Source organism: Hypomesus nipponensis, chromosome 12 (genome assembly GCF_054491055.1).
Source record: "Hypomesus nipponensis isolate SF chromosome 12, ASM5449105v1, whole genome shotgun sequence".
Classification (NCBI taxonomy): Eukaryota; Metazoa; Chordata; class Actinopteri; order Osmeriformes; family Osmeridae; genus Hypomesus; species Hypomesus nipponensis.
In genome coordinates this window covers 16312501-16320000 of record NC_140372.1, presented here as the reverse complement: position 1 = coordinate 16320000, position 7500 = coordinate 16312501, and the positions used below count along the sequence as shown (strand labels likewise).

At 46.9% G+C, this 7500-nt stretch overlaps 14 non-coding genes and 12 pseudogenes across 14 annotated transcripts; all 26 read left to right on the top strand.

The window, feature by feature from the left end:
• The first annotated feature begins 33 nt into the window (after nt 1–33).
• Nucleotides 34–152, top strand: LOC146262848 (5S ribosomal RNA). Its single transcript, XR_014728147.1, has one exon. It is a non-coding gene; the product is annotated as a 5S ribosomal RNA (ribosomal RNA).
• Nucleotides 153–326: 174 nt separating this feature from the next.
• LOC146262847 (5S ribosomal RNA) lies at nt 327–445 on the top strand (annotated as a pseudogene).
• Nucleotides 446–619: 174 nt separating this feature from the next.
• On the top strand, nt 620–737 carry LOC146262846 (5S ribosomal RNA; annotated as a pseudogene).
• A 168-nt stretch (nt 738–905) lies between these two features.
• On the top strand, nt 906–1024 carry LOC146262845 (5S ribosomal RNA). Its single transcript, XR_014725089.1, has one exon. It is a non-coding gene; the product is annotated as a 5S ribosomal RNA (ribosomal RNA).
• A 166-nt stretch (nt 1025–1190) lies between these two features.
• On the top strand, nt 1191–1309 carry LOC146262844 (5S ribosomal RNA). Its single transcript, XR_014725088.1, has one exon. It is a non-coding gene; the product is annotated as a 5S ribosomal RNA (ribosomal RNA).
• A 168-nt stretch (nt 1310–1477) lies between these two features.
• LOC146262843 (5S ribosomal RNA) lies at nt 1478–1596 on the top strand. The gene has a single exon (XR_014725086.1). It is a non-coding gene; the product is annotated as a 5S ribosomal RNA (ribosomal RNA).
• Nucleotides 1597–1778: 182 nt separating this feature from the next.
• Nucleotides 1779–1897, top strand: LOC146262842 (5S ribosomal RNA; annotated as a pseudogene).
• A 172-nt stretch (nt 1898–2069) lies between these two features.
• Nucleotides 2070–2188, top strand: LOC146262841 (5S ribosomal RNA). The gene has a single exon (XR_014725085.1). It is a non-coding gene; the product is annotated as a 5S ribosomal RNA (ribosomal RNA).
• A 182-nt stretch (nt 2189–2370) lies between these two features.
• Nucleotides 2371–2490, top strand: LOC146262840 (5S ribosomal RNA; annotated as a pseudogene).
• Nucleotides 2491–2668: 178 nt separating this feature from the next.
• On the top strand, nt 2669–2787 carry LOC146262839 (5S ribosomal RNA; annotated as a pseudogene).
• A 172-nt stretch (nt 2788–2959) lies between these two features.
• Nucleotides 2960–3077, top strand: LOC146262838 (5S ribosomal RNA; annotated as a pseudogene).
• A 170-nt stretch (nt 3078–3247) lies between these two features.
• Nucleotides 3248–3366, top strand: LOC146262837 (5S ribosomal RNA). Its single transcript, XR_014728791.1, has one exon. It is a non-coding gene; the product is annotated as a 5S ribosomal RNA (ribosomal RNA).
• Nucleotides 3367–3538: 172 nt separating this feature from the next.
• LOC146262836 (5S ribosomal RNA) lies at nt 3539–3656 on the top strand (annotated as a pseudogene).
• Nucleotides 3657–3834: 178 nt separating this feature from the next.
• Nucleotides 3835–3953, top strand: LOC146262835 (5S ribosomal RNA; annotated as a pseudogene).
• Nucleotides 3954–4131: 178 nt separating this feature from the next.
• On the top strand, nt 4132–4250 carry LOC146262834 (5S ribosomal RNA). The gene has a single exon (XR_014728325.1). It is a non-coding gene; the product is annotated as a 5S ribosomal RNA (ribosomal RNA).
• Nucleotides 4251–4426: 176 nt separating this feature from the next.
• Nucleotides 4427–4545, top strand: LOC146262833 (5S ribosomal RNA). The gene has a single exon (XR_014728037.1). It is a non-coding gene; the product is annotated as a 5S ribosomal RNA (ribosomal RNA).
• A 170-nt stretch (nt 4546–4715) lies between these two features.
• Nucleotides 4716–4834, top strand: LOC146262832 (5S ribosomal RNA). The gene has a single exon (XR_014725084.1). It is a non-coding gene; the product is annotated as a 5S ribosomal RNA (ribosomal RNA).
• Nucleotides 4835–5020: 186 nt separating this feature from the next.
• LOC146262831 (5S ribosomal RNA) lies at nt 5021–5139 on the top strand. Its single transcript, XR_014728836.1, has one exon. It is a non-coding gene; the product is annotated as a 5S ribosomal RNA (ribosomal RNA).
• Nucleotides 5140–5315: 176 nt separating this feature from the next.
• Nucleotides 5316–5434, top strand: LOC146262830 (5S ribosomal RNA; annotated as a pseudogene).
• Nucleotides 5435–5606: 172 nt separating this feature from the next.
• Nucleotides 5607–5724, top strand: LOC146262829 (5S ribosomal RNA; annotated as a pseudogene).
• Nucleotides 5725–5904: 180 nt separating this feature from the next.
• On the top strand, nt 5905–6023 carry LOC146262828 (5S ribosomal RNA). The gene has a single exon (XR_014728790.1). It is a non-coding gene; the product is annotated as a 5S ribosomal RNA (ribosomal RNA).
• Nucleotides 6024–6195: 172 nt separating this feature from the next.
• On the top strand, nt 6196–6313 carry LOC146262827 (5S ribosomal RNA; annotated as a pseudogene).
• Nucleotides 6314–6489: 176 nt separating this feature from the next.
• LOC146262826 (5S ribosomal RNA) lies at nt 6490–6608 on the top strand (annotated as a pseudogene).
• A 178-nt stretch (nt 6609–6786) lies between these two features.
• On the top strand, nt 6787–6905 carry LOC146262825 (5S ribosomal RNA). The gene has a single exon (XR_014728937.1). It is a non-coding gene; the product is annotated as a 5S ribosomal RNA (ribosomal RNA).
• Nucleotides 6906–7081: 176 nt separating this feature from the next.
• On the top strand, nt 7082–7200 carry LOC146262824 (5S ribosomal RNA). The gene has a single exon (XR_014728036.1). It is a non-coding gene; the product is annotated as a 5S ribosomal RNA (ribosomal RNA).
• A 170-nt stretch (nt 7201–7370) lies between these two features.
• LOC146262823 (5S ribosomal RNA) lies at nt 7371–7489 on the top strand. Its single transcript, XR_014725083.1, has one exon. It is a non-coding gene; the product is annotated as a 5S ribosomal RNA (ribosomal RNA).
• The last annotated feature ends 11 nt before the right edge of the window (nt 7490–7500 follow it).

Below are 7500 nucleotides of genomic sequence, written 5' to 3'. Positions count from 1 at the left end.
TATGGATAAGTAGCCTATGGTTGTCAACGTATTTTGTACGGCCATACCAGCCTGGCAACGCCCGATCTCGTCTGATCTCGGAAGCTAAGCAGGGTCGGGCCTGGTTAGTACTTGGATGGGAGACCGCCTGGGAATACCAGGTGCTGTATGCTCTTTTGCTCATTCACTTAGAAACTGACATCTTGCAATATGCACAAGTAGTCCTTCATGAAAGGGGCTGGAAGCTGTTTTCATTTTGACACGAGAGAGAGAGAGAGAGAGACCACCTTGCATTGTCAATTGCTAAATCTGTATATGGATAAGTAGCCTATGGTTGTCAACTTATTTTGTACGGCCATACCAGCCTGGCAACGCCCGATCTCGTCTGATCTCGGAAGCTAAGCAGGGTCGGGCCTGGCTAGTAATTGGATGGGAGACCGCCTGGGAATACCAGGTGCTGTATGCTCTTTTGCTCATTCACTTAGAAACTGACATCTTGCAATATGCACAAGTAGTCCTTCATGAAAGGGGCTGGAAGCTGTTTTCATTTTGACACGAGAGAGAGAGAGAGAGAGACTACCTTGCATTGTCAATTGCTAAATCTGTATATGGATAAGTAGCCTATGGTTGTCAACTTATTTCGTACGGCCATACCAGCCTGGCAACGTCCGATCTCGTCTGATCTCGGAAGCTAAGCAGGGTCGGGCTGGTTAGTACTTGGATGGGAGACCGCCTGGGAATACCCGGTGCTGTATGCTCTTTTGCTCATTCACTTAGAAACTGAAATCTTGCAATATGCACAAGTAGTCCTTCATGAAAGGGGCTGGAAGCTGTTTTCATTTTGACACGAGAGAGAGAGAGACCACCTTGCATTGTCAATTGCTAAATCTGTATATGGATAAGTAGCCTATGGTTGTCAACTTATTTCGTACGGCCATACCAGCCTGGCAACGCCCGATCTCGTCTGATCTCGGAAGCTAAGCAGGGTCGGGCCTGGTTAGTACTTGGATGGGAGACCGCCTGGGAATACCAGGTGCTGTATGCTCTTTTGCTCATTCACTTAGAAACTGAAATCTTGCAATATGCACAAGTAGTCCTTCATGAAAGGGGCTGGAAGCTGTTTTCATTTTGACACGAGAGAGAGAGACTACCTTGCATTGTCAATTGCTAAATCTGTATATGGATAAGTAGCCTATGGTTGTCAACTTATTTCGTACGGCCATACCAGCCTGGCAACGCCCGATCTCGTCTGATCTCGGAAGCTAAGCAGGGTCGGGCCTGGTTAGTACTTGGATGGGAGACCGCCTGGGAATACCAGGTGCTGTATGCTCTTTTGCTCATTCACTTAGAAACTGAAATCTTGCAATATGCACAAGTAGTCCTTCATGAAAGGGGCTGGAAGCTGTTTTCATTTTGACACGAGAGAGAGAGAGACCACCTTGCATTGTCAATTGCTAAATCTGTATATGGATAAGTAGCCTATGGTTGTCAACTTATTTCGTACGGCCATACCAGCCTGGCAACGCCCGATCTCGTCTGATCTCGGAAGCTAAGCAGGGTCGGGCCTGGTTAGTACTTGGATGGGAGACCGCCTGGGAATACCAGGTGCTGTATGCTCTTTTGCTCATTCACTTAGAAACTGAAATCTTGCAATATGCACAAGTAGTCCTTCATGAAAGGGGCTGGAAGCTGTTTTCATTTTGACACGAGAGAGAGAGAGAGAGAGAGAGAGAGACCACCTTGCATTGTCAATTGCTAAATCTGTATATGGATAAGTAGCCTATGGTTGTCAACTTATTTTGTACGGCTATACCAGCCTGGCAACGCCCGATCTCGTCTGATCTCGGAAGCTAAGCATGGTCGGGCCTGGTTAGTACTTGGATGGGAGACCGCCTGGGAATACCAGGTGCTGTATGCTCTTTTGCTCATTCACTTAGAAACTGAAATCTTGCAATATGCACAAGTAGTCCTTCATGAAAGGGGCTGGAAGCTGTTTTCATTTTGACACGAGAGAGAGAGAGAGAGACCACCTTGCATTGTCAATTGCTAAATCTGTATATGGATAAGTAGCCTATGGTTGTCAACTTATTTCGTACGGCCATACCAGCCTGGCAACGCCCGATCTCGTCTGATCTCGGAAGCTAAGCAGGGTCGGGCCTGGTTAGTACTTGGATGGGAGACCGCCTGGGAATACCAGGTGCTGTATGCTCTTTTGCTCATTCACTTAGAAACTGACATCTTGCAATATGCACAAGTAGTCCTTCATGAAAGGGGCTGGAAGCTGTTTTCATTTTGACACGAGAGAGAGAGAGAGAGAGAGAGAGAGACCACCTTGCATTGTCAATTGCTAAATCTGTATATGGATAAGTAGCCTATGGTTGTCAACTTATTTCGTACGGCCATACCAGCCTGGCAACGCCCGATCTCGTCTGATCTCGGAAGCTAAGCAGGGTCGGGCCTGGTTAGTACTTGGATGGGAGACCGCCTGGGGAATACCAGGTGCTGTATGCTCTTTTGCTCATTCACTTAGAAACTGAAATCTTGCAATATGCACAAGTAGTCCTTCATGAAAGGGGCTGGAAGCTGTTTTCATTTTGACACGAGAGAGAGAGAGAGAGAGAGAGACCACCTTGCATTGTCAATTGCTAAATCTGTATATGGATAAGTAGCCTATGGTTGTCAACTTATTTTGTACGGCTATACCAGCCTGGCAACGCCCGATCTCGTCTGATCTCGGAAGCTAAGCATGGTCGGGCCTGGTTAGTACTTGGATGGGAGACCGCCTGGGAATACCAGGTGCTGTATGCTCTTTTGCTCATTCACTTAGAAACTGAAATCTTGCAATATGCACAAGTAGTCCTTCATGAAAGGGGCTGGAAGCTGTTTTCATTTTGACACGAGAGAGAGAGAGAGAGACCACCTTGCATTGTCAATTGCTAAATCTGTATATGGATAAGTAGCCTATGGTTGTCAACTTATTTCGTACGGCCATACCAGCCTGGCAACGCCCGATCTCGTCTGATCTCGGAGCTAAGCAGGGTCGGGCCTGGTTAGTACTTGGATGGGAGACCGCCTGGGAATACCAGGTGCTGTATGCTCTTTTGCTCATTCACTTAGAAACTGAAATCTTGCAATATGCACAAGTAGTCCTTCATGAAAGGGGCTGGAAGCTGTTTTCATTTTGACACGAGAGAGAGAGAGAGACCACCTTGCATTGTCAATTGCTAAATCTGTATATGGATAAGTAGCCTATGGTTGTCAACTTATTTTGTACGGCTATACCAGCCTGGCAACGCCCGATCTCGTCTGATCTCGGAAGCTAAGCAGGGTCGGGCCTGGTTAGTACTTGGATGGGAGACCGCCTGGGAATACCAGGTGCTGTATGCTCTTTTGCTCATTCACTTAGAAACTGAAATCTTGCAATATGCACAAGTAGTCCTTCATGAAAGGGGCTGGAAGCTGTTTTCATTTTGACACGAGAGAGAGAGAGAGAGACCACCTTGCATTGTCAATTGCTAAATCTGTATATGGATAAGTAGCCTATGGTTGTCAACTTATTTCGTACGGCCATACCAGCCTGGCAACGCCCGATCTCGTCTGATCTCGGAGCTAAGCAGGGTCGGGCCTGGTTAGTACTTGGATGGGAGACCGCCTGGGAATACCAGGTGCTGTATGCTCTTTTGCTCATTCACTTAGAAACTGAAATCTTGCAATATGCACAAGTAGTCCTTCATGAAAGGGGCTGGAAGCTGTTTTCATTTTGACACGAGAGAGAGAGAGAGAGAGAGAGACCACCTTGCATTGTCAATTGCTAAATCTGTATATGGATAAGTAGCCTATGGTTGTCAACTTATTTTGTACGGCTATACCAGCCTGGCAACGCCCGATCTCGTCTGATCTCGGAAGCTAAGCATGGTCGGGCCTGGTTAGTACTTGGATGGGAGACCGCCTGGGAATACCAGGTGCTGTATGCTCTTTTGCTCATTCACTTAGAAACTGAAATCTTGCAATATGCACAAGTAGTCCTTCATGAAAGGGGCTGGAAGCTGTTTTCATTTTGACACGAGAGAGAGAGAGAGAGAGAGAGACCACCTTGCATTGTCAATTGCTAAATCTGTATATGGATAAGTAGCCTATGGTTGTCAACTTATTTCGTACGGCCATACCAGCCTGGCAACGCCTGATCTCGTCTGATCTCGGAAGCTAAGCAGGGTTGGGCCTGGTTAGTACTTGGATGGGAGACCGCCTGGGAATACCAGGTGCTGTATGCTCTTTTGCTCTTTCACTTAGAAACTGAAATCTTGCAATATGCACAAGTAGTCCTTCATGAAAGGGGCTGGAAGCTGTTTTCATTTTGACACGAGAGAGAGAGAGAGAGAGAGACCACCTTGCATTGTCAATTGCTAAATCTGTATATGGATAAGTAGCCTATGGTTGTCAACTTATTTCGTATGGCCATACCAGCCTGGCAACGCCCGATCTCGTCTGATCTCGGAAGCTAAGCAGGGTCGGGCCTGGTTAGTACTTGGATGGGAGACCGCCTGGGAATACCAGGTGCTGTATGCTCTTTTGCTCATTCACTTAGAAACTGAAATCTTGCAATATGCACAAGTAGTCCTTCATGAAAGGGGCTGGAAGCTGTTTTCATTTTGACACGAGAGAGAGAGAGAGACCACCTTGCATTGTCAATTGCTAAATCTGTATATGGATAAGTAGCCTATGGTTGTCAACTTATTTCGTACGGCCATACCAGCCTGGCAACGCCCGATCTCGTCTGATCTCGGAAGCTAAGCAGGGTCGGGCCTGGTTAGTACTTGGATGGGAGACCGCCTGGGAATACCAGGTGCTGTATGCTCTTTTGCTCATTCACTTAGAAACTGACATCTTGCAATATGCACAAGTAGTCCTTCATGAAAGGGGCTGGAAGCTGTTTTCATTTTGACACGAGAGAGAGAGAGAGAGAGAGAGAGAGAGAGACTACCTTGCATTGTCAATTGCTAATTCTGTATATGGATAAGTAGCCTATGGTTGTCAACTTATTTAGTACGGCCATACCAGCCTGGCAACGCCCGATCTCGTCTGATCTCGGAAGCTAAGCAGGGTCGGGCCTGGTTAGTACTTGGATGGGAGACCGCCTGGGAATACCAGGTGCTGTATGCTCTTTTGCTCATTCACATAGAAACTGACATCTTGCAATATGCACAAGTAGTCCTTCATGAAAGGGGCTGGAAGCTGTTTTCATTTTGACACGAGAGAGAGAGAGAGAGAGAGATTACCTTGCATTGTCAATTGCTAAATCTGTATATGGATAAGTAGCCTATGGTTGTCAACGTATTTTGTACGGCCATACCAGCCTGGCAACGCCCGATCTCGTCTGATCTCGGAAGCTAAGCATGGTCGGGCCTGGTTAGTACTTGTATGGGAGACCGCCTGGGAATACCAGGTGCTGTATGCTCTTTTGCTCATTCACTTAGAAACTGAAATCTTGCAATATGCACAAGTAGTCCTTCATGAAAGGGGCTGGAAGCTGTTTTCATTTTGACACGAGAGAGAGAGAGAGAGACCACCTTGCATTGTCAATTGCTAAATCTGTATATGGATAAGTAGCCTATGGTTGTCAACTTATTTCGTACGGCCATACCAGCCTGGCAACGCCCGATCTCGTCTGATCTCGGAGCTAAGCAGGGTCGGGCCTGGTTAGTACTTGGATGGGAGACCGCCTGGGAATACCAGGTGCTGTATGCTCTTTTGCTCATTCACTTAGAAACTGAAATCTTGCAATATGCACAAGTAGTCCTTCATGAAAGGGGCTGGAAGCTGTTTTCATTTTGACACGAGAGAGAGAGAGAGAGAGAGAGAGACCACCTTGCATTGTCAATTGCTAAATCTGTATATGGATAAGTAGCCTATGGTTGTCAACTTATTTTGTACGGCTATACCAGCCTGGCAACGCCCGATCTCGTCTGATCTCGGAAGCTAAGCAGGGTCGGGCCTGGTTAGTACTTGGATGGGAGACCGCCTGGGAATACCAGGTGCTGTATGCTCTTTTGCTCATTCACTTAGAAACTGAAATCTTGCAATATGCACAAGTAGTCCTTCATGAAAGGGGCTGGAAGCTGTTTTCATTTTGACACGAGAGAGAGAGAGAGAGACCACCTTGCATTGTCAATTGCTAAATCTGTATATGGATAAGTAGCCTATGGTTGTCAACTTATTTCGTACGGCCATACCAGCCTGGCAACGCCCGATCTCGTCTGATCTCGGAGCTAAGCAGGGTCGGGCCTGGTTAGTACTTGGATGGGAGACCGCCTGGGAATACCAGGTGCTGTATGCTCTTTTGCTCATTCACTTAGAAACTGAAATCTTGCAATATGCACAAGTAGTCCTTCATGAAAGGGGCTGGAAGCTGTTTTCATTTTGACACGAGAGAGAGAGAGAGAGAGAGACCACCTTGCATTGTCAATTGCTAAATCTGTATATGGATAAGTAGCCTATGGTTGTCAACTTATTTTGTACGGCTATACCAGCCTGGCAACGCCCGATCTCGTCTGATCTCGGAAGCTAAGCATGGTCGGGCCTGGTTAGTACTTGGATGGGAGACCGCCTGGGAATACCAGGTGCTGTATGCTCTTTTGCTCATTCACTTAGAAACTGAAATCTTGCAATATGCACAAGTAGTCCTTCATGAAAGGGGCTGGAAGCTGTTTTCATTTTGACACGAGAGAGAGAGAGAGAGAGAGAGACCACCTTGCATTGTCAATTGCTAAATCTGTATATGGATAAGTAGCCTATGGTTGTCAACTTATTTTGTACGGCCATACCAGCCTGGCAACGCCTGATCTCGTCTGATCTCGGAAGCTAAGCAGGGTTGGGCCTGGTTAGTACTTGGATGGGAGACCGCCTGGGAATACCAGGTGCTGTATGCTCTTTTGCTCTTTCACTTAGAAACTGAAATCTTGCAATATGCACAAGTAGTCCTTCATGAAAGGGGCTGGAAGCTGTTTTCATTTTGACACGAGAGAGAGAGAGAGAGAGAGACCACCTTGCATTGTCAATTGCTAAATCTGTATATGGATAAGTAGCCTATGGTTGTCAACTTATTTCGTATGGCCATACCAGCCTGGCAACGCCCGATCTCGTCTGATCTCGGAAGCTAAGCAGGGTCGGGCCTGGTTAGTACTTGGATGGGAGACCGCCTGGGAATACCAGGTGCTGTATGCTCTTTTGCTCATTCACTTAGAAACTGAAATCTTGCAATATGCACAAGTAGTCCTTCATGAAAGGGGCTGGAAGCTGTTTTCATTTTGACACGAGAGAGAGAGAGAGACCACCTTGCATTGTCAATTGCTAAATCTGTATATGGATAAGTAGCCTATGGTTGTCAACTTATTTCGTACGGCCATACCAGCCTGGCAACGCCCGATCTCGTCTGATCTCGGAAGCTAAGCAGGGTCGGGCCTGGTTAGTACTTGGATGGGAGACCGCCTGGGAATACCAGGTGCTGTATGCTCTTTTGCTCAT